General features: G+C 39.1%; 1 protein-coding gene across 2 annotated transcripts in view; it reads left to right on the plus strand.

The window, feature by feature from the left end:
- Kcnip4 (potassium voltage-gated channel interacting protein 4) overlaps positions 1-23,291 on the plus strand; it is a 1,227,189-nt gene that overhangs the window by 206,663 nt on the left and 997,235 nt on the right. The window lies entirely within an intron of this gene.

The raw sequence follows: 23,291 nt of genomic DNA on the forward strand, positions 1-23,291 counted from the left end.
CAGCAAGTATGTGTCCTTCCCAAAAGTCGCATTGAAAAGAGATGTGGTTATTTATGAAAATGGCTATGGTAGATAAAAATTCTCCACCTAAGATGTCCAGTTCCCATCATAGCCCCTAGAATTTATTTTATCTTAATTTTCACAATAAAATAAACTTTGAAAATATAATTAAATTAAAAAGGAATTACTAAAGTGGGAAAGTGTCACTGGACCAGCTGAACTGTCCCAATTAGTATCCAAATTCTTCATAAGTGAAAGAAGGTAGAGTGTGAAGAATCTACCTTTTTTATTTTTATGTATTTGGTACAGGATCTGACTAGGCAGCTCGGACTCCTAGTGATCTTTCTGTTTCAGCCTCCCCAGAGTGGGGATTACAGGCATATGACACCATCCCCAGTCCTGACATGGCATTTGGTACCAGGGATCGAACCGGGTCCTTGTGCTTGCCTTGGCACGTGTTTAGAAGCAGCAGGGCCAGCTTCCTTTTATTCCTTGTGGATGGAAGGGGATCTCAATTCAAGAAACACAAAAGTCCTTGAAACTCTGGGAAAGCAAAGCATCCATTCCCCCCAAGAACCTCTGGCAGGAGTGTGGACTGCAGCACTCTGAGTGTGTCCAAACAAGACCCATTTTTTGTAGATGTGACCTCCAGAACAGTGAGGTAATACATTTTGGTTTGAAGCCACAAAGTTTGTGTTATTACTGATATGAAATTAATATGTTTACTTTTGATGATAATTGGTGACTGGTGATTTTGTCTTTAATGCCTCAAAAGACAAATGCCTCAAAAACTCATCTGAATCTTTTCTTTCAATCACAGCCCAGGTTAGCTTATTATGCTGTGCAGAAAACACTTTCTACACTTTTGTAATGAATATTAATACATGTTTATTATAGAAAATATAGATATGCCAAAGGCATGTTTTGTTCATCAGATTTTTGTCATTATAATGTTGTAGATGGGATAATTAACCAAGGACCAGTTTCTTTAGCTCTTGGTTCTAGATGCTGTGATCTAAATTCCAGTGGCTCCAGCATTGTGGGCCCTCACGCTGGGAACATGTGGCAGAGGAGGACACTTACATCTCCAGCCAGGAAACAGATGGAATGGGCCAGGGTCCCTCAGTCTCTTGAGGACAGGACCCCAAAGATCCAAGACCTCCTGCAAGCTTCTATTGCCAAGTTTCAGAGCATCCGATGATATAACTGCTCTGCTGGCAAAGTTTAGCACAACAGCTCTTGGGGGATGTTCATGATCTGCCCAGAGATACTGCTGTACTCTCTTTGTAGTAGGTGTCTGTTATGTTCTTTCTTTGCTTCTGTGACTGAGAGACAGTACTAGTGTATTGAACCTTAATCTGCTTTATGTCCTCTTATCTGTCCCCAGGAGTATATAATCTACCCCCTCTTGTCTGAAAACTCCTTGGGGACAGAAAAAAAGCTTATTCTAAGGACTTATTTGTGATTATCTTAATGGATTGAAGACTGATTTACAAATGAAAACTGTTACTTGGAAAGTTTAACAGTGACTCTTAAAATTCTTGATAATTCCACACAGTTGATGTAGATAATTGGGACTTGGGATGCTGATTCACATCTAGCAAAACCACGAGAGGCTGAGGAGATGAAGCCTAGTGATAACTTCCTAGTTCACAATCAGAAAGAAAAGGTGGATCAGAAGTTTTCCTGTCTTTTTCTTTAATCAGGGACCAAATCCTAATCAGGAAAATTGCTTGGCAACTACAGAATCAGTCTGAAAGGAATTAATTTATGTCTTTAGCGCTCAGGGGGCAATGAGTGTTTCCCATGTGAAACAGCAACCTACATCAGAAAATTCCTCAGTGAGGCACTCCCTAGCCTGGGACACTCCTCTCTGTGGACAGTTCTTGATTGGACAACAAAACCACCTTAGAACTGTCATATTTTTCATAGTCTCACAAAGAAATCTGCTGTTTACTCAGTGCTTTATTTTTCATTAAGCAAATGTACCTGTTTACTAGAGAAACAGATTTAATGCAAGATACCCAAATATATAAGAACTTACAAGAAATTACAGTCAGATGTAGAAGACAGTGAAAGGTGCTCTGTATGCTAGAGATCTGAAGGCTCCATTCTGAGGCCTAGAGTCCATAGCAGGAAGCTGAACAGGCAGCTCTGGAGAGAAGGAGGAGATGACATTCAAGGAGAAGGCAAAGCTGGGAGTGCCTCCAAAGTAGAAAAGCTGGTCTTCTTTCATTTCCTTTTTTTTTTTGGCAGTACTGGGAATTGAACTTGGGACCTTGTGCCTGCCAGGCAAGCACTTATCCTACTGAGCTATCTCTCTGGCCCCTTCATTTCCTTTTTATACTGTTCTGGTGACATTCCACCATGGAGTGGGTCCTCCTTACCCAGAGCTACACTGATCCAATGTTGTAGCCTGATGTTTCTTTAAGTTGACACAATTAGTTAACTATCACAGTAAATAATGTCATTTCCACATGGCAGCAAATATGGAGAACTATTCATTTTCTCTAAAGTACTTCACAATTACATTAAAATCAATAGCGAGGAGTTGATTTTACATTTGAACTCCTGGTGTTTTGATAATCTATCCTAAATGTGTGCATGTCTTTGCTTTGTTATTTTCATAAGACCCCTATTGATAAAGCAGGCTTTTGGACAACAATCTTGGTTCAGCTGGAGTGGTTGGAATTGGGCAGCAGTCAGTGAAGAGACTTTTAAAGTCTAGATAATTGTGGATCCCACTGTTTTCAAATCTTATTTAGAATCATCTAGTTCAGTGGTGGTGAACCTTTTAGAGACCGAATGCCCAAGCCGTGACCCAAATCCCACTTATGCAGTGCAAAATACCCACACTGCAGTTAACCCGAACATCCGGTGCTCAGCAGGTGGGCAGTACTAGGGCCACTTGGCTTTCCAGAGAGCAGAGAGGGCTTTTGTGTGCCCCCTGCAGCACCACCCTGATTTAGTCCATTCCAGCAGGGAGGGCATTCCCAGATGATGAGACAGACGCAAGAGGTGCCTTCGGAGTCTAGCAGAGGCAGTGTGTTCCTGAAGGTCAGGCCGCTTCCCCACGAGAATATTCATGTTGCTTTTTCCACCGCTCTGAGTGTCCAGCCAGACTTCCTGTGCTTCCCGCTCTAGCTCCTCCTCCTTCTCATGGGTCAATTTATTTCTTGGAATCATAGAATATGTCCCACCGTGCCTGGAGGTCCGCTTGCCCTAGATCTTATCCCAGTGAATTACAGCTTCTCCTGTAGAAAATCAGACAAAATAAAATCAAAATGGGATGTGGCACAGATCAGCAGTACAAAACGCTGCTTCTGTGGGCACAGGAGAGAGCACAGCATGCCCTCCGCTGTGTTAGCATTTGTGGTATTAGCGTTCTCTCAGTTCCCTGGCTCATCCTGTCTTTAATTTTCCTCTCGCTCTTTTTGGTAATGGCTAACATATTTTCTAACCAGTATTTATTGCATACCTTTTCTCAATAAAATATTTCCTTTCAATCTATGTAAATCTCTTGGTATATTTTATTTCCTTGGCTGGCTATCAACCTGAAACATTAAGCCTCAGGTCTCACCATAAGCTTGTGTTTACACGTGTATGGGGAGAACAGAAGGTAGCATTTTTGAGCATTTAATGGATGTAAGTCTCCATTAAGATCTTTGCATTCAATATTTGCTTTAATTCTCAAGACATATGATAAGATTAAAAATTATTGCAATTTCCCTTTGGAGAAAAACAGTAGCCAGTGGAGATACATTTCTGAAGGGCACATTGGTGATGACATCATTCTTTAATATGACAAATCTGATCTACTGTCCTATGATTTAACCCCTCCACATTAGTATCTCCTACAAGTAAAGCTCATAATAGTTTTAGCTTTTTTAATTGTTTATGATTGAATTTTCTTCATACACTAGTTCTAAGCGATATTATTAGTACTTATTTTCTGAAAATGAGAAGGAACAACAACAACAACAAAAAAGGGCCGGCTAAATAGCTCAGCAGATTAAGGCCCCTGCAAGCAGGCTCAGGCACCCGCAGTTGAATTTCCCGGACCCCGCCCCTGGGGCGCACTGAGTTGGCAATTGAGACTGGGTGTGATGGCGCACGAGCCTGTAATCCCAGCTTTTGGGAGACTGTAAACAGGTGGATCACTATGAGTCTGATCTAGTAGTGAGACCCTGATCACCCTGCAGATGCTTCCTTAAAATACAAAAAAAAAAAAAAGACAGAAAACGAAAAAGAAAATGAGAAGGAAGAAAATGTTAGGAATATAAAGGGAGATGGAGAATATGAAGGGAAGAGAAAGGAAAGTAGGAATAAAGGGAGTAGAGGAGGAAAGAAAAGACAACGAGTATAAGGAATACAGTAAGGAAGAAACAGAAAGCTCGTGTATTGGGGCCGGGGAGATGGCTCAGTAGAATAAGTGCTTGCCTGGCAAGCTCAGGCTCCTGAGTTCAATCCCCGGTATTGAAAGAAAAAAAAAGAAAAGAAAAGAAAAGCTAGCATATGAAAATGGTGTTTAGCTCCAGCTTCCTGAATCATGACCTCTCTGTGGTAAAGCGTACCTCTATACATGCTTCATATGCATTCCTGTAAATATTTAATTATTGTAAAGCACCATAAGCTCATGTATGTATATAATGGTATTTGAGGTTATCCTCTGGTCCCATTAAAGATTGATTTAAGTACCCCCATGGATACATCTGTGCATGTTCTAGGCCCTCCTATATGATGGTGCAGTGATTGCGTATAACCTACAAGCCCTTTCAAGCACATTAACTCAACTCTGTGTCTGTGTCATAAATAGCACTTGAGGAAGGATATTGTGAAGGCTACATGCATCTTGAGATCAGAATGTTAAATAAATCAGACATACAAGCTCAAGTATTGCATGTTTTCTCTTAGATGAGAAACCAAAATTATAAGCAAAGAGCAAGATAATCAAAGATGATGGGAAGTAGGGAGATCGACCTTTCTCAAATGGGAAAGGGATCAGGAGATGGGGGTGAGGGGCTTAGAAAAGGCAGAAGAAAACAGTAATCAAGATGCATTATGTGAATGGTCCAACTCCACACACAAATATGAATATTAAGTTCTGCACATATGTTCCAATAAAAGGCAGAGGAAAAATTATTATAATGTACTGAACATTCTATGGAAATTGGTGTTACTACTATATTAGGGAATAATGAAAAGAAAAAAAAATATTGTACTTGTTCAGTACACAGCAAACAAGCAATTTTTTTTCCATCGTTCAGTCACTATGTATGGAATGAAATCTATGATTCTTGATTGTCCTATCAATCTATACATCGATCTGCGTATCTATCCTTGCTCGTCTCTCTCTTTCTCTCTCTCTCTCCCTCCCTCCCTCCTTCCCTCCCTCCCTCCCTCCCTCCCTCCTTCCTTCCTTCCTTCTTTCTGCATCAGGGATTGAACTGTAAGCATGTGCTTATCTGTGGTTACTCAAGTGTAATGTCAATACAATGTCTTTTATAATTCTGAATTACTTTGGGCTAAGAACATATAAGAGATTAAGATCAAATATTTTAATGATTGAGTGAGTGTGGAAGCAAATTAAATTAGCAATCCCTGCTTCCTTGTCAATACTATATTTGCTGTGAATCAATCATTGGATTCTTTTGTGTGAGCATTTTGTTTATTAGTCTTTTTTCTTCATTTGCCTAATGGTAGTTGGATTTTAATGAGAGAGACAGAAAATTCTGCTGTGACATAAAGGATTTACTTCAAAAGACCTATTTCAAATAACTAAGAAAATATTTTTTGGACACAAGTATATCTTAAGAACAATAATTTTCTCACAATACTATAGTGGTCTGAGTAGCAAAGGAAGTTTTCTGTACATATATTTAGTTCATGAAAACAATAGCTTATGTCATTAAAATTGACTATAGAAGGAGCACTAATGACACAAACAACTATCAAGAAGAAAGTATGTTTTCCTTCTTTGTCTTTCTCCTCCATTTGCTTCACACTAATATTCATGCATGTGCCTTAGAAAAATGTTAGCACATTTGCTTTGGCGCATACTTGCACTGTTAGGCTTTAAGTTCACAGAGGAGTTTCGCTTCACTTTCTATCTTCATATTTAGTATAAATTATAAATATGAACCTTTATTAAAATTCATTTATGTTATCTATATTAATTAATGTTAGTAACAAAAATGGAAACCTGTAGTACAATACAACCATGGCTAAGGATAGAAGCCAATGAAAGCCCCACGTCCGGGAGTAGAGAAAACTGACCATATTCTCTCTTTGGCCACTCTGAAGATATAGATCTTTTATTTAACATTACATTTTAGCATCATATGTTTTAAAGTATCAGTCAAATGGAACTAGTTGGAGGAATATATGCTAGTAGCTTCAGCAATTTAGGAAGGTGGTCTTACTTGGGAACTTTAGAGACCTCATCTTATAATGAGAAACTTAAAAATGGGATGAGGATGTACCTCCATGTGGAGTCCCCTGTATTCGAACCCTAGGACCTCCTGGGGAAAAATAAAATAAAGACTTGCACTGATATTTTTTCTGGTATCCGGAAATTCTGAAATTTAGCTTCAGTTATTTTACCTTTTCCTTGGACTACCACTTGGCAAATTCTTGGCAAATCAACAAAAGAATAGACAGAATACATGAGATCCAACCAATATATGTCAACAAAGCCAGTGAAAATAAAATGGGAAATACTAGAAAAGAATGACCTCATTTCTCAGGCACAGTTTGACCCGAATAGTGAGAATATGAAGTTTTGATTCATGCGCATCAGAACATGACTCGTGCAACATGATACTCGAGATTCATAAATGACAAGGGCAGCTGGTGAGAAGTTCTCAGGTTTTGACTCGCTGCACATCAATCAATACCTGTAGTTCAGCTTCTTCTACCAAGTGAGGACTGGAGCAAATGATCAGACTGTTCTTTCACAGCTCTGGCAGAAGTATAAGCTACAATCTTAATTAAAATCTGACTCAAGAAAACCAAAGAGAAAATTCTGCTCTGGCTGTCCATGTTTAGCAAATCAAAGAGGAGTTACTCCTCTATGTCGAGTGCAAGTTTTAATGAGCTGTATGTGTCAACCTTTAGGGAGACAAAAATAGATTCCTCAAATCTAAGTCTACATATACAGAAATTTGCAGGGTTTTTTTGTAGTGTCCTAAGATCATTACTGTCATGGAAATGTGAACAATCTGCTGCTGGAAACAAAGAAAGGAAGAAGATAGAGATTTTGCTCCAAGTTTCATTTATAAAAGGGTATGGTGGTTGGAACTTGATAGAAGAACTCAAGTTTGCTGAGGAGGTACTGAAAATATAGCACAGTGCTCAAGCACAAACCTCATGTGGAATAGGACCCTGGTGGGGTTAAAGTCCATGCTGAGTGTGAGGTCTGAGTGTTCTGATGTCTGGAACCTCCTGCGGACACTCAGTAACTGAGCGAGATTGCAGCACAAATATTAGAGGTCAAGTCAAGAAAGCCTTTCTGAATATGCAGTTCCACATTATCGAGATTTATGCTGGATAGAATGAAATGTCTTCACAATGTGTAAGCAGCAGGCTGTTTGAGGGTCTTCACTCCCTGCACAGTACAGAGGAAGACAGCTTGGAGGACGCTGAGACTGGCAGTAGGAAGTGAAGGGAGTGGTTTTGGGGACAGATGGATAGGAATGTGAACTGAAGTAGGTTGATCATGCTAGAGTGGATAACCCCCAAATGTGGTGGTACTGGAGACTGAGCCCAATATCTTACACACAGTAGACAAGCACTTTTTTCCCTCTGAATCACAACACCAGGCTAGTCATTTATTTTTGTCATAGAGGTTATACTGAATCCAAGTAGATATAGGGTGAGGCTACTGACAGTCATTTGAGGAACTAAGCTGGGTGCACTCAGTTTCCACATTAGGCTGAAATGCACATGACCAATCACACATGCTCTCTCCACCTGGAAATGACACCTTTCTCCTTTGGTCACACTTGCTGGGCGCAGTTCCTCACCTTGTTATGCCCAAATTCAAAAGGGGCTGAGTGGGGCCAGCGAGATAGCTCAGTGGTCTACAGCGCCTGCTTAGGCAAGTTTAGGCAGATGCAGGTCCCTGGCACCACATGCCAAACCAGCCCTACCCCCAGGGCAGGCTGAGCCAGCCAAAAAACAAACAAAACAAAACAAAAGAGTGGGGATGAAGAGTACAGTCTTAAGGAACTTCTTTTTTTTTTCTCATAATTTTATTGAGAAACAAATAGCAATGAGACAGTTTCAAATCAAATTGGTAGGACAGTTCCAGTAATTAACACATTGCATACTGCCTTCCTAGTGGTTATTTGCTGTACAAGATGCAGACATGATATCCCATTTACAAACACTATTAGAACAAATCCCTCTATTCCTTGAATTAAGAGAATGTAACTATATATTTATCCTAACCATTTTGAATACACAGATACAAAATAGACATTCATCTGTATACCCTTTTTTTGTTAAGTTCCGTTATTTGAATATTATAGGTGTGTAAACTCAGCAAAATATTCTAAAAGAGTCCAGTAGCCCATAATAGCATTGGGTCTTCTGTTTAACCGGCAATGTCAGAAATTGTTGACCTGAGTCCCCCACAGCTCAACATAACAGCATGCCTTTACTTCCTATATTTCGTCTTCATACTTTTCTACTGGATGGTTAAGACCAAGGTAAAGCAGGACCTGTGCAACAAGAGTTGTAGCTTTTGAGTCTGAAAGGTCAGTGAAATCTTCTCAGGATTTATCCTGAGATCCTGTACCTCAGATTGTAGATCCTTTGTCAGTGTTAGCCATGTGCATGAGTCACGGCCATTGCTCGGCCAATGTGCTCTCTGTGAAAGCCTGGGAGAATGTTTTGTCTCCATGTGGAATTTCTGAGAGGGAGAAGAAGGATGTGTTTAGACTTTTGTTTCCTCAGCCTGGTCCTCCTCTCTAGCTGATAATGCTTACTTTCTGTAACAGGAAACTTCTCCCTGGCCACAAGTGACAAGAGACCTAGGTAGGATGTACTCAGAAGTGTGCTATCCATCTTTAGCAACGCGTTGTCTGTAGCAAAACAAAACCACAAACATTCTTTGGTCTTCTTGCATCATGTTCTCTGGCATCAGTCCTCACACCTAGGTGAATGTCAGGCTGCCTGCGCAATGCCTATGAACGCACTTGGTGACAGAGTCACAGCATGCACAGTTATCTGCCATCTTTACCCGGTAGTAGCCATAGTCTAGGTGATGTCAAGTAAACAGTTACTGGTATAAAGTAGTACCGTTTTTAGAGTATGACGGGATTTCAAGTATTTGTAACCATGGCTTTAAATCTAAGCTACCCTGTTGTAGTTATCTCATTACATTTTTAAAAATGTTACAGTTACAGGTTTGTCTGAACACAAGACACAGCAGGGTCTTTCTTTTCCTGCCCTGCCACAGCATTCTGTCCATGTGCCTTTCATGACTCTTATCTAACTTTACTGCCATTATTAATTTATCCTTTTGTTCTGTCTGCTGGATTATGAAATTCTCCAAGAAGAGGGCATTGTCTCTAGGCTGAAATCCTCAGTTCTTAGCATGGTGTTAGCAACAGAGAAGAATCCCACTGAATGCCAATTTAGCTAGAAAGATGTGCTTTTCCTGAAAGAAGCAAATACGTGTTTTTCTTTGTGTCCACTAATCTGTATTTCCAGGTGCCAAGTCATTCCACTTCATAAAGAAAGGCACGCCTGTCGAATGCTCCCAGGTGAATCTCATCTTACCTGCAAATATTCAGCTGGTGGATAAAATAAAATAGAACAAGTCATCTTAGAGCCTGGCTTCGCTTTCTTGGATGAATGCCATTTTGTTGAGAAAACATCTCAAGTTAGTGCACATCCATGACCCGGACTGTAGCTTCTGGGAGTCCTTTTGTTTTTGCAGCTTTATCTTTATATTTCCTTGCGTGAATAACATAAACGCTGCCCCTTAAGTGTTTTGCCTAAGAACTGAGGCAAGGTAATAAAAACAATGGTTGTGTCTTATGCTTTATTTCTATCCCTTTCACATGAATTGGAATCTGTCACAGTATAATGACTCCGAACACTTAAGTGTTTGAATTGCTCTTTAATTTCTAACCCAAATCCTGTTTCAGTGCATCTCCAATTCTCTTTTGATGATTCCTATAGATCTTCTGTGTTTGCCATTTTGAAGAGCTAGCTGTGTCTCTGTCACAGGGATGACCCTGCATTCTACACACCTTTAAGCTAAAAGGATGAAATTTCATTGCATTTAGGGCCTCTTTTCACCTTATTAAAACTCAGTATTTTGGCATGCCTTCCATTTTTCTTTACAATGTACATTTAGCTGAAAGACTGCATCAAGGAAGGTAGAGAATCTTGCAGACACTTGATATGGCCAGATGATTAGAATCCTTCTCTACATTGTTTACATGGCAGATTTCTTTGGCAGCCTGGAATAATTGGGACAGATGAGGCTCCTCATTGATAATTACATTTCCTTAACCATATTTTGGTGAATGCACATGAAAGGTAATCAGAGCTTCCCCCAGTGCCCTGTTCTGCAGTACGTCAGTGCCCCAGGCTCTGATAGCGCCTGACACTTATTACTTCAGTCATGTCTCTCTAAAAGCAGAGGCTTCTGTGAGGTCCTTGCCCAAATGATGTTGTCTCAAGAAGCACAGACTCCAAAGCCTGTCTGCAGCTTTCCGTGTACATATTTATGGGAAAACCCAAACGTTGTGAATCAAGAATTATCAAATGAAAACTGAAATAGAAATTCTACAAAAGGGAACTATTTTTCCATTATCTTCCAAGATACAATTACACCCCTGAGGAATTTTCCTGCCCTTTCCCCCAAAACTGAGAATACTTGCTCTCTTCTCTGGAGCAAGACTTGAGTATTTGTGAGCAGGAGTTGTTTTGTTCAGGTGCTTAAGGACAAGAAAATGTTCAACACCATTATCCTGTAGCTTCCTTCATCAAAAAAGTAGAAACAAAAATCATTGATTTGCAAAACTGTATTTGTTATTCCCATGAATATGCATTGCCCTTGAATCTCATCAGGTAGAATTCAGCTGTTCCATGCATTATAAAGCATGTGTCCCCATATGTGCCCTGAAGGACACTAACTCATCTATCTATCTATCTATCTATCTATCTATCTATCTATTTTTATCTATCTATCAACTACCTATCTAGGTGAATATGTTTCTATACTAGTACAAGTTTGGGAAACAAAATACAATAAATCCTTTTAAACATGTGGCCCATATCAATATACTTTAATGTCTCTGAGATACCCTCCATTAGTGTCTATATCTGCATTTATGTTTTTTTACATTGATATTCTAATGTATTCTGCAATTTATCAAATTCATTTCATTACTTAATTCAATCAAGATCCCAAGATCCAATCAGGAGACAGAAACCACATGGTAATCTGAAGAAGAGAAATGCAATGTGCAGAACGATTACAGCTGGAGAATGAAGTTAAAACTGGATTGGTATCTAAAAATAACCTAGAGACTATAAAGCTATAGCAGATCTAGAGATCTGCCACTGTCCCTTGAGGTCCAGGGTAACTCCCATGCTCCGCTCCAGCCCTGAGAGCTACCCTTCCTTCATTGAGGAGAGCACAGCTGCTGAAAACTAACCCTTGTCTATTAAAACACGTGACTTTCAGCATCAATATATTTTAAGCAACTCTAAAGAAATTGCACACAAATAGAACAGAAATAGCAGACTGTAATATTTTGGGATAAGTGTAGGTGTAAACCTTTTTGTTTCAATTTCAAATTCTCCCATTTAGTTCTGGTAACACTTTGACGTATATGTGTGATGCATAGTAATTACAGCCGTCTTAATATCACAGGGCAGTTGTTAGTTGGTGCAATTTGAAAACTGAAAATGTTTGAACCTGACTGCACACCAATGGGCAAGATACCCTATTCAACTTTGGCATCCTGCTTCTCCTCACGCCACCTTGAAAGGAGAGTATTTGTGTGTGTGTGTGTGTGTGTGTGTGTGTGTGTGTGTGTGTGTTTAGTACAGGGTCTACAGGGTCTCATTACACAGGTCAGTCTCATAGTGATCCTCCTGTTTTCAGCCTCTCTGAGAGGTAGAACATTGCTGCACTCGGGATTCGAATGAAGCTATGGATTACGGTCTTTTGTGTCATTAAAGAGCTGATTTAACTATTTTTGACTATGGATCAGATTAAATAGGTTAAACTTCCCATGAGTACTAAATGAAAGTGCGGTTTCAGAGTCATCAGCACACAGCAGATGACATTTTCCTTCTCAGTTCTCCAGAATTTTATCAGTAATTAAGGAGAGAAGGAACAATCAGTTATATTTTGAATATATATATAGGATAGGGCCTCACTACACAGCTTGAACTTGTAGTGATCCTCCTGTTGTCAGCCTCCCCAGTGCTGGGATAACAGGTGTGTGCCACCATGCCTGATCCTGGTGGCCGACTCAGCTCGCCTGGGGGCAGGGCCAGCATGGTATGTGATGCGGGGATCAAACCCCAGTCCCTGTGGTTGCCTAAGCAGGCGTTTAGTCCACTGAACTATTTTGTCAGCCCAAGAACTTGTATTTTAAGATCCATCCGTATTGCTTTGAACTTTTATTTTATCAACTAAACATCTTTTCCTTGAAGTATATGGTCATGGAAAAGTCTCTAAACATAGTATAACTTACATATGGAATGAAGTTGAAATAGAATAATTAAATTAACATGTAGATTTATCAACCTAATTTCCTGGTGTATTTTATTTTGTATATTTTAAAAACTGTAAGTGACTAACTTGTGATGTAACTAAGAACTAAGCAAGTATTATGTACTTGAACATAACAAGTGTATATAAAAAATAAGGTACATTGATCAGTGCATAAATCTGCAGCTGGTAATACTGGAAGAAAAATGTTTATGAATTAATGCCATCTTACTATGAGACACAGGCCTTGTGTCTCAAAATAAGCCTGGTCAATTGGAGGGTTCAGTCATAAATTGATGCTTGTCATCATTATTGATTTTCCAACTGCATAAGGACAAGGTCTAAGGGGCCTGTCTGGTCCTTTTCATTTTATGAGTTTCTCTTACTGAACAAATGCCCCTGTAAGAGCAAATGTATCAAAATAAAATCACACAGCAGGTAGGTCATCCAAGTTGTCTGGTGGTTCTCTGATTCTTGTAGTTTCTTTGCCCATGTTATAATCAAAATTGTTTTATTTACTTCTTGATTTCCCCCCACATGTAATATACTTTCCATTATGGTATGCTAAGTTCTTCAAGGAAGCCTCATAGCCCTCCTTGCAAATGCCTTCAGTGATGATAAAGATCCTGTCCTCCTGCATGGGTGAGACTCAGCTCTGTGTGGACCAATCCAGTCGGCCGCTCTTCTCCTGCAGCCACTCATTTCTGAGCACGTGTGCATGCCAGCTTTGTGCCAGCTCTCTGCTGGGTGACTTAACAGGAAACCCAATATGGATTTCCTCCCAGGAGGTCACAGTCTAGAGAAAAAGATTTTAATTTCACAAGTTATAATACCGACTTGCAAATGTTGATAATAGGAAGAAACAGGATGACAGTGTTGCAGCTCTGTACTTCATTCTGGAAATTGGTTTTTGAATCTTGTTTTCTTAACTTAATCATTGGGTGATCTAGAGCAAGGCACATGTTTTGTTTACCTTTATTTATTTATTTATTTATTTATTTATTTATTTATTGTATTTTAGGGAAAGGTCTACAAGGTGTTCAGGACACCACCACTAAATCGGATTTGTTGTGATCCACAGGTTTACAGCCTCCCATGAGATGGGATTACATGCACGCGCCAGCACGCCCAGCCTCAGTTCCTGCCTCAGCAAGCCCAGGGGGTGGGGCCATCATAGCAGGCTGGCCAGGAGGTGGAAGCCTGGCCCCTGAGCCTGCTTGCAGGAGTTTTAATCAGCTGAGCTATTAGGCCAGCCCTTTGTTTACCTTTAAATAACACAAAAATTCTTTTTGACATGTACTTCTCCAGTAATGGAGTAACCCAGCCTAGATTTTCTTTCTAACTGAAATAATAAAGAAATACATAAAATAATTGGGACATGTTTTGTGCTCATGCTAACTCTACACAAGGCATGGACGCATTATATGCTGCAAACGCATACAAGAAGAAAAAATAATAAGAATGGGATCTAGGAGTAGACAGAGGAGTAATGGAAGGAAGGATAAAGAAATAAAAGATGAATTAAAATGTGTTATGAACATGTACCAAATCCCCACAAGGAAGGTGTATATTACATACAACGCATACATACTAGTAAACTAAATTTCTTTTTCTCTTTTCTTTTTACATGGGAACCAGAATTATTATGAAAAAAAAAAAAAACCCACAGGGGATCTAACAACAAACTGTAGTGATCCTTGGAGGATGGAAAGTAAGCTCACTTGAGCTCACAGTTTTTGTTTCCAGGAGAGTATTCCAAAACAATCAGCACTGATGAGTCTCGTATTGTATGTGATACATTATTATTATTTTTTTCTTTTAATTTTTTTGGCGGAACCCGGGATTGAACTCAGATCCTTGAGTTTGCCAGTCAAGCACTTATCCTACTGAGCTATCTCCCTGGCCCCCTGTGATACATTATTTATTCAACTGTTTGCACTACTTTTCAAACAAGATGAATTTTATAATATTTTAAATAGTGCCTAATTTTGCTTTTGTTTTGTAAATAATTCTAATGAAAGTAGAAACAGTGAAATAAGTATTTAATTTATAGTGAAGTTACTTTTGATTTAAATTATTTCTTAAGGTCAAACCTTGAAGACCTTCTGCCTTCTCATCTGCTCATTTCAAGAAACTCACTGGAATGAGCCAGAGTCACGTTCATTCAAAAATTCTTCTAGTCTCTTTAGCTCTTATCGCTAGTTTACTTTATCCATTAATTCAGTATTATAACTTAACTTAATTAATGCAAAATTATGCTTGTGGTTGTACATAATATTACAAGAACTTTTGCTGTTTTAATGTGAGGTACCACAGTAAAATTTTGGTCATAGAAGTTTTACATTTTGCCCATAGGAATTACTTTTGGAATAATAATAGGTCTCCAATGAATTATGTTTTCTATGCTACGATTAAGACCTAATGGCTTTGTAATAGCATCTATTCTAACTAGCCCTGTGTGTATTGCTTTTGCCTTCCTAATTTATGTTAAGCTTGGCAAATAAATTTAACAGTGTCTCTAGTAATGAAATAAAAAGATTGCATTTCTATCAGAACATCATTGGTTAAAAGTAAATAAGCAAAAGTCAAACAAATGCTGAAATGACTGTATTATTCAATTTCCAGTCCTTGAGAAAAGATATCCAGTACCCACAAGTGTAAGAATAGCTGTATTTTGGTCCACAAGTTTTGGAGGGTCAGTCCATAGTCAAAGACAGAAATAGCATGGCACAAAGATATGGCAGAGGAAAGCCACTCCGCATGGTGGCCAGGAAACACAGAGAGGAAAGACAGGAGCCAGGAATAAGGATAGTCCTAGAAAGACAAGCCTCTGTGAGCTTCTTGCTGCAATAGGCTCCAGCTTCCCACCATGCATTCAGTTATGAATTCACTGGTGCATTAATCTGTCCATGAGTATAGCACCAACAGGCTCCATTCGCCTTCAGAAGCACCACCACTGAACACATGAGACTTTCCAAAGGTACTTTAGGTCTAACTATGATAGATTCCTAATCACATACAGGAATTATTACAATTATTATTTATTAATGTGGCATTTACTGAAAGTCCCAGATATGGCAGGCACTTTAGGAAGTACACAGCATATAGCAGTAAACACAAAGATAACTTTCTGTGTCCTCAAGGACCTTAGATATAGAGAGGAGAGGTAGATGATGCACAATGTGTGTGTGTGTGTGTGCGTGTGTGTGTGTGCTGTCACACTGCAATTAGCATGGAGTAAAAGCAGAGAGAATAATGAGTGTGAAGAGTGTGATGATTTCATTTTCCTTATTTGTAGAGTAGACTGGGAAAGCCCGACTAAAAAGTGAGCTCTTGAACCAAGATCTGAGGGAGATAAGATAAGAAAACACAGAGAGAGACACACATACATACAATCCAGACAGAGGGAACTGGAAGCACAAAACCCATGAGTCAGGGCCTATTGGTCCTTTAAGGTATCAGTATGGTTCAGTATGGACCAGAGTAAGCTAGGGGTCAGCCTATAAGATAAAGGCAGAAGAGAATCAGAGAAGGAAATGACATAGGTGGTTTAAGTGCCTTTTTCTTCAGTTAGAATGCATAGTCCCCAAACAGACATGGGCAGAGGTGTGGCATGGTCTGAATTTTGCTTTAAAAGGATCACGTTGGATGTTGTATTAAGAGCAGACCATCATTACAAGGTCAGAAGCAGCCACACTAGCTAAGAGCTTATTGCAATAAATAGACAATAAATCATGACATCTTGGGCCAAAGTTGTGAGGATGGCAGTGGCAGGAAGTGCTTTAATGCTGAGCATTGAGCCTCTGCCATTTGCTGATGGATTAGATATGAGATGGGGGAGACATGGTTTTGTTTGTTTTGCTTTAGCCTGAGCCCCTGGAAGAATGGTACTTCCATTTTCAGAAACAGGGAAGACTCCAGAATGGGCTGGAGGCAAGAGGGCATTCATTTTGTGCTGGTTACAGATGAGATGCCAGTGTTACTGGAATAGTTAATGTTTCAGAGCAGAGTTCAGACAGAGGACTTTGCATAGAGATTTTTATTTGGAAATTGTCATGTTTACTGGGATATATTCATCTGGAAGCTTAGTGTAGATTATTAAGAGTGACAAGAATCCAGATACTGAGATTAGAATAAAATGTGAGGAAAGCCAGCTGAGTACAGTATTATAGATTTGAGTGGAACAGTACGTGGAAAATGCCTGGCCTCTTTAGTTACGTTCCAGAATATGACTTCTATACAATACGAGAACAGAGGCAAAGGGACATTTCATGTATAATGCGTGACCAACTGGTTGTATTTCAATATTGGAGGATATTAACCAACAAAATATTAGAAAAATGACAGTTACCTGATTGTGATGTCTTTGTATTTAGCTGTGCCCAGTGTAGCACAGAGATTCTCGTGCCTTACATAGCTTGAAATCTTGGCTGAGAAGAATTCAATTTTATTTCCTGAAAATATAAAAAAAGGAACTTTCTTAGCTTATGGAAAAAGAATATAGGATTTATTAACAACTCAGGATTGATTCAGTAAAGACGCATACAGCACTTAGCTGTTTTTGTATCAGGTTCTGTTCCAGAATGAATATGCATGAAAATTTCTTATTGAACAGACATATAGGAAGGTTAAAGACAATTAAGCAAACACTAGTAGTGGAGAGTGATAAATGACTTATGAATGAAGGGATAGGGAGTACAAGGTGTTTATACCAGGGAAGCCTGGCAACTAAATGTCCATGTATTTCAGGACAATAAGAAGACATTGTTCATTTCTGAATTCATGTCTTATAAGAATTTTCTTAACTTCTGCTCCAGGCTCTTCCATAGACTGGCAAAAATGTTGCTCACCCTCCTCTTCTATCTGAGACTCATCTCTATGCCTAGTCCCTTCCACGTTTAGTGTTTCATATGCTGCTTTTTTTGTTTGCTTAAAATATGGTTTCTTAGTAAGCCTATGACATGCTTCTTTGCAAGGTGGGAGGGTGGTTGAAGGTAGCTATTGAGGGAACAACTGCTCAGCTGCTTGCCCCAGAAGCAAGCAATCTCGGTGATGCTGTTCAGTGGTTTATCTATGAAGTCTCTGAAAGGAGAAGTAAACATCTCCAGGCTAACAGGCTCCACAGGCCCTAGCTTCTTTGAAACTAAGCATCAAAATTAATGAAGTTGTGAGCCGTCCTGTTGCTATCCATAGATTTCACACTGTATAGTTTGTAGACTTTATGCAAATGAAGTTGGCAGAAATCCAGCTACCTCCAAATGCATTCTTTTAGCCTACATAGTACTTGTTTGCTATGGATTAGCAAAACACACAACACCCCAACAATTTAGGTAGCAATGATAGATTTCCTTTTGTTTTATTATTTCCAGAAGCAGCCATTTAGAGTTTATGTTCATTGCTCTGAAGTACCATTTCTTTTACAGTACAGAAGAATCTTGATTAATTAATTAGTAAAATCAGTTGCATATTTTCTATTGCATGCCTGCAATGTGCCACATGTTCTCATAATTACTGGAAATTGACAAAAGTTGTTAAAATATGGTCTCTGTCAGAATTCACTGATTTTGATTCAATGAATGAAAAAGGACATAGATTCGTGAAGTAGAAAAACATTTCTAGAGAAAGTTGTTTTGGTGCCCTCTACTTTCACTTATAGAAAAGATTAGATAAAGTATGCAAACGATCAGCTCAGTTGTTTCAAATATCATAATGAAAGCATTATGAGTCAGACCTTATTCTGAAGCGATAATTTGTGCATCTATTGGAAGTTGAGAACACGTGTTTTTTTTTTTTTTTTTTTTTTTTTTTTTTGTATTTTTAGGACAGGGTGTACAAGGTCTACAGGGTTTCACTGAATACATCGGACTTGTAGCCTCCTGTTTACAGCCTTCCAAGTGCTGGGATTATAGTTGTGTACTACCATGACCAGTTTCGGTGTGCTCCGGGGGTGGGGACATCATGTCAGGCCTGGAGATTGAACTCCTGGCCCCTGCATCAGCCTAAGAAGGTGCTTTAATCGGCTGAGCTATTTGGCCGGCCCTCACATGTCTTTCACTGCCAGAATGAGACATGTCTCTGTGGAGCCTCCTACCTCCCCAAGTGATCTACTATAGTTGCCTTTTGCTGCCTTTATAACTGCTATTTTTTTTTTGCCTTTGTATAGTAGGTATTTTATTGATAACTTTTAAATGTATATTTGAGATGTCCAATATTTTAGCTGTACTGCAAGACATAAGCTGTGGATTATTACTCATGAATAGTATGAATGCTGTGAAAGGACTTCTAAGGGGAAAGAAATGGAGCTGGAGATTTTTATAGGTACACATGGTTTTGAAATGTTTACCAAGAAGTCTAATTTTCCAAATTTGCATTTTGATGCAAAGTTGTTGGTTTTAAAGAAACCTGTAATTCTTGAACAGTAATATTAAGAATTACAGGATTGTAAAAGCAGAGTGGACACAGACAGAATTCAAGATTTCCCAGGTTTATGTGGGAACCAAGGTGTGTAAACACAGTTGAAGCTCCTATGAAGTTGAAATGTTTATAGAGCAACACCAGAAAGAAAGAAATAAGGACTGAACAGCGGAAGCTCAGAAGTAGGGAAAAGAACATCAGACCAGAGATCCAAAGAGCTTCTTTAGACTTCCTGTTTTGATGTGGTAGACAGCATGGCCTTACATCTCTCCCACAGCAGAATGCAACACCTAACCCTTGGGTCTCTTTAAACAGCACTGCAGGCTTGCTTATTCTTTACTGAGCAGGTTATGTCTCATGGTTTCTTTCCATCTCCATTTTCTCTTCACTCTGGAATGACAGAACTCTGAAATATTATATTAAGGCATATAGATTTGCTAAATGAATAAGAATGTGCATGCACCAAGAATTTAATAGTTGCTCTTAGGTCAATAGAAAGAAATACAGTATTTTTCATAGGTTCAGAGATACTGAAAACAAGCTGTACGCAAAGAGTTTCCAGGGCTGGAGAGATAGAATAAGTGCTTCCCTGGCAAGCGCAAGGGCCTGAGTTCAATCCCTGGTTAAAAAAAAAAAAAAAGTTTCCATAGGGTAAGCACAAAGTGATGAGGTACCCCTCCAGTGATACTCAGAAATACAGCACTTTATCTTGGAATTATAGTTCATCTGCCTTCCCAGATGCTATTTATGTAATATTACTTCATACACGGTGAATAACAAGCATATGCTGAGCATTTCATGTGCATTATTCAAAACTCTTTAGGAGCTCCATAAGTGATCCTGAGAATGAAAAAGGTCAAGAAAATATCCTGAGTATAAATAACTGGAAAACTGATAAGCTGGAATTCAAATTTGATTTATGTGGCTACAAAATCCACTTGCTGGCTTCTACATGCCGTTGCTTCTCAGGAGCCACTTCTTGTGCATTCCTGTGATCTGAGCTCTGGTGGCTGGTTTAGTCATGTCTGAACAAACAGGCAGAGGTGCAAAGTTCCTGCATCCTGAAATCCTTGAGCATTTGCCATCATTTGTGCAGGTTCTGTGCCGACTCAGGCGCTCCCTATAGCCTTCTGATCACTGCATAAGTCATTCTCTCTTCTCACTGCCCCTGATTGGGTGCAACTGCACCGCTGTTCCTGCACCTCAACTGTAACTTCTGCCTTTGCAAATGGTTTAACAACATTCTGAGCTTCTTCCCGAAAGATTATGATATGGTGATTCAGAAAGGGCTGGACCCTTTCCCAGGGAGAGAAGGCCCTTCAACAACTCAAGGTCACCATTTCTTATAGCTCAGTATAATTGGTATCAAAAGTAAAACAATCAAATAATGTCCTGAGGACACCATTCTATTAAAGTGTCTCTTTTTTGAGTTGTTATAGATTTAGGAAGGAACATTCACTTACCTTAGGGGACAGATTACCATATGGCCAATAATTTGCTGGTGTGCATTCTCTAACCATGCATGACTGAACTTCCATAAAATGCCAGACTTTCGTGAGCTACACATTGTTATTTCTTTGTGTTTTTTAAGCCTCATCTTTTTCATTTACCTGGAAACTTCTTCATAGCCATAATAACCTCAAAATTTCCTCTTTATAGCATTGGAGTTTGGCTATGCATTATTAGAATGAGACAATGCATACAAATGCCTGGTAAAATTCCCAAATTTGATTCAATTAGGAATGTAAAATTGTTTGAAATGAAATTACTATGCAGAAAAGAAGATTCAATACATACTAGCAGTCTTTTCTTGAAGCCATTCTTCTGCTTGTACCATGGATAAGTGAGATTGGAGACTAACCAGTGGTCCATTAAGTCTTTCTATACTGTTTGTTGTATAGGAATCTTGGTAGTATAAGTTTCTAAGTAGGGAGGTAAGCAGGTAGATGAGTAGACAAACAAATGGACAGATGCATAGCAAGAATCCTGATGGAACTTTTGACTTTTTGTTTGGAGACATGACTTTCTTTTTCAGTGGCAAACACTGGGAATTCCTACATGCCCTATTCTCTTAAGCTGGTGACATTCTGCAATGTCATTGTAGATATGGCCATGATAATTAAAATTATGTCTAATCATACAGTGACACAAAACCATTACCATTGTACATTAATTATGCACAGTGCAATGATCACAGGAATGCATTTTAACCAGACTTCACAGAACCAGAACAGGCTGCTCCAGCACAACTGGCACGAGCGCCAGATGTGGACCAGTGAGAGTCAGGGAAACAGCCTGGCAGCAACCTCAAGATCTTGCCAAATTTGCTATTATAATCTGAGTGGACTTGTGATTTCCCTATTCACAGCTGAGAATCCTAGCAGTTGCCTAAATGGTATAGGAAACTAAATTGGCTTATGCTAACTAAAAATAAGAAATCTTTGGCCAGGACAGGAGCACTCATGTCACAGTTTCCTTTCTTCCCCAGGCTCATTCATGATAGCCTGTTGAGGTGCTCCTCATTCTGCATGAGGAAGCAGGGCTTTATTGGCTTTTTTGCTAGCCACTGGGAAAAACACCATTCATTCCCTGGAACTGTTCAAATACTCTTCTAGCTATGCTTATACTGAGACATGTTCTGTTCTACTTCTTTCCTTTTCTCACATGTGTACACCATAGATGAACCAGCGAGATGATGCTCTGAGATTGTTGCTGTCTCCCTTCTCAGTAGGATTTATGAGAGCCTGAAATACAGAGCTGCCTTAGAATCATTCCTTCTTTTACAGCTTTCTTCAATGCCTGGCAATTGATTGAATAAAGAATGGTTTTCTATAAAATACCTCTTGTTTGTACTGGTGAAAGGCAGAATAATGAGCTCAATAGAATAGGAATTTGATTGAATATGACATTTATGTTCTTAAGGGCTCTAAGCTTTAAGTGCAAATCAGAAAATGGATACGTATGAAATAAAAGAATCATTTGTCTTTATAACAATGATGTATGTGCGTAAATAAAGTGCATATGTAGTGCTTGGAGCCCTTTCACAGGTAAGCACAGTCACACTTAAATTCAGAGTCATGCCTCATGAATATGACATGTAATTTGGAGGAAATTAATTTTAATGTGGTCATGAGGATGACTTTATGTTAGTTTATTATTTGGGGAAGAGGGAAAGATTGTGTAGAGCTTATGCATAATGAGTGAACAATTTACAATTGCATTTTACTGGGGCGTCAGGAAGCATATTATTTGAGGCATTAAAGAAGGTTCAGTAATGAAAGTCACGAAGTGCTTGATAATGAGAGGGAGAGGGAAATTCATTTGATATTTTTAGTGTCCTGATCAAGAACAATTCTGATATGCATTGGCCCTAGAAACTACTTAATTGGAAAAATTGAGTGTCTCACTTACACTTTCCCTTATCTGATTAAAAATGGGAGAAAAAGATAACTGACATGGAACTTTGAAAATCGTTGCACTAAAGTGGTATATAATGCCTGTTTGGAAAAAAATTGCTTGATATTTTGGCACCCACCACTTGCAGCTTATTACATTTTTCAAAGGATTTTATTCCTCATCAGAATCTTGGAAAAGAGAAAAACATAAAGAAGAAAATGTAATTATCATTTTCAAAACTCCAAACTGTAGAAATAATCATATATTATCTTTAGTACTGTTACACAAACAGTAAAGGCAGTTAGTGTGTAAAACCTGGTTTTGTAGTCAGGATATTCAAAGGAAAAAAATATAGGCCACATATTTAATAGAATTACTCAAAGATTAATAGAAGCCACTCAAAGATTAATAGAAGCCACTCAAAGATTCATATACAAAGAGATACAGAAAATATGTGTGCACACTAAAATCAAATAATCTAGCTGAGGGCCTGGATCCCATGGCAGTGTCCTTCATGAGTCTAGCTATAGAGCTAGAGCCCATGACAATGCCCCCAGTGAGTCCAGCTGGAGGCCTGGAGCCCATGACAATGCCCCCAGTGAGTCCAGCTGAGGGCCTGGATCCCATGGCAGTGTCCTTCATGAGTCCAGCTATAGACCTAGAGCCCATGACAATGCCCCCAGGAGTCCAGCTGGAGGCCTGGAGCCCATGACAATGCCCCCAGTGAGTCCAGCTG

Source organism: Octodon degus, unplaced genomic scaffold, assembly GCF_000260255.1.
Source record: "Octodon degus isolate 3935 unplaced genomic scaffold, OctDeg1.0 scaffold00006, whole genome shotgun sequence".
In the NCBI taxonomy this organism is placed as follows: domain Eukaryota; kingdom Metazoa; phylum Chordata; class Mammalia; order Rodentia; family Octodontidae; genus Octodon; species Octodon degus.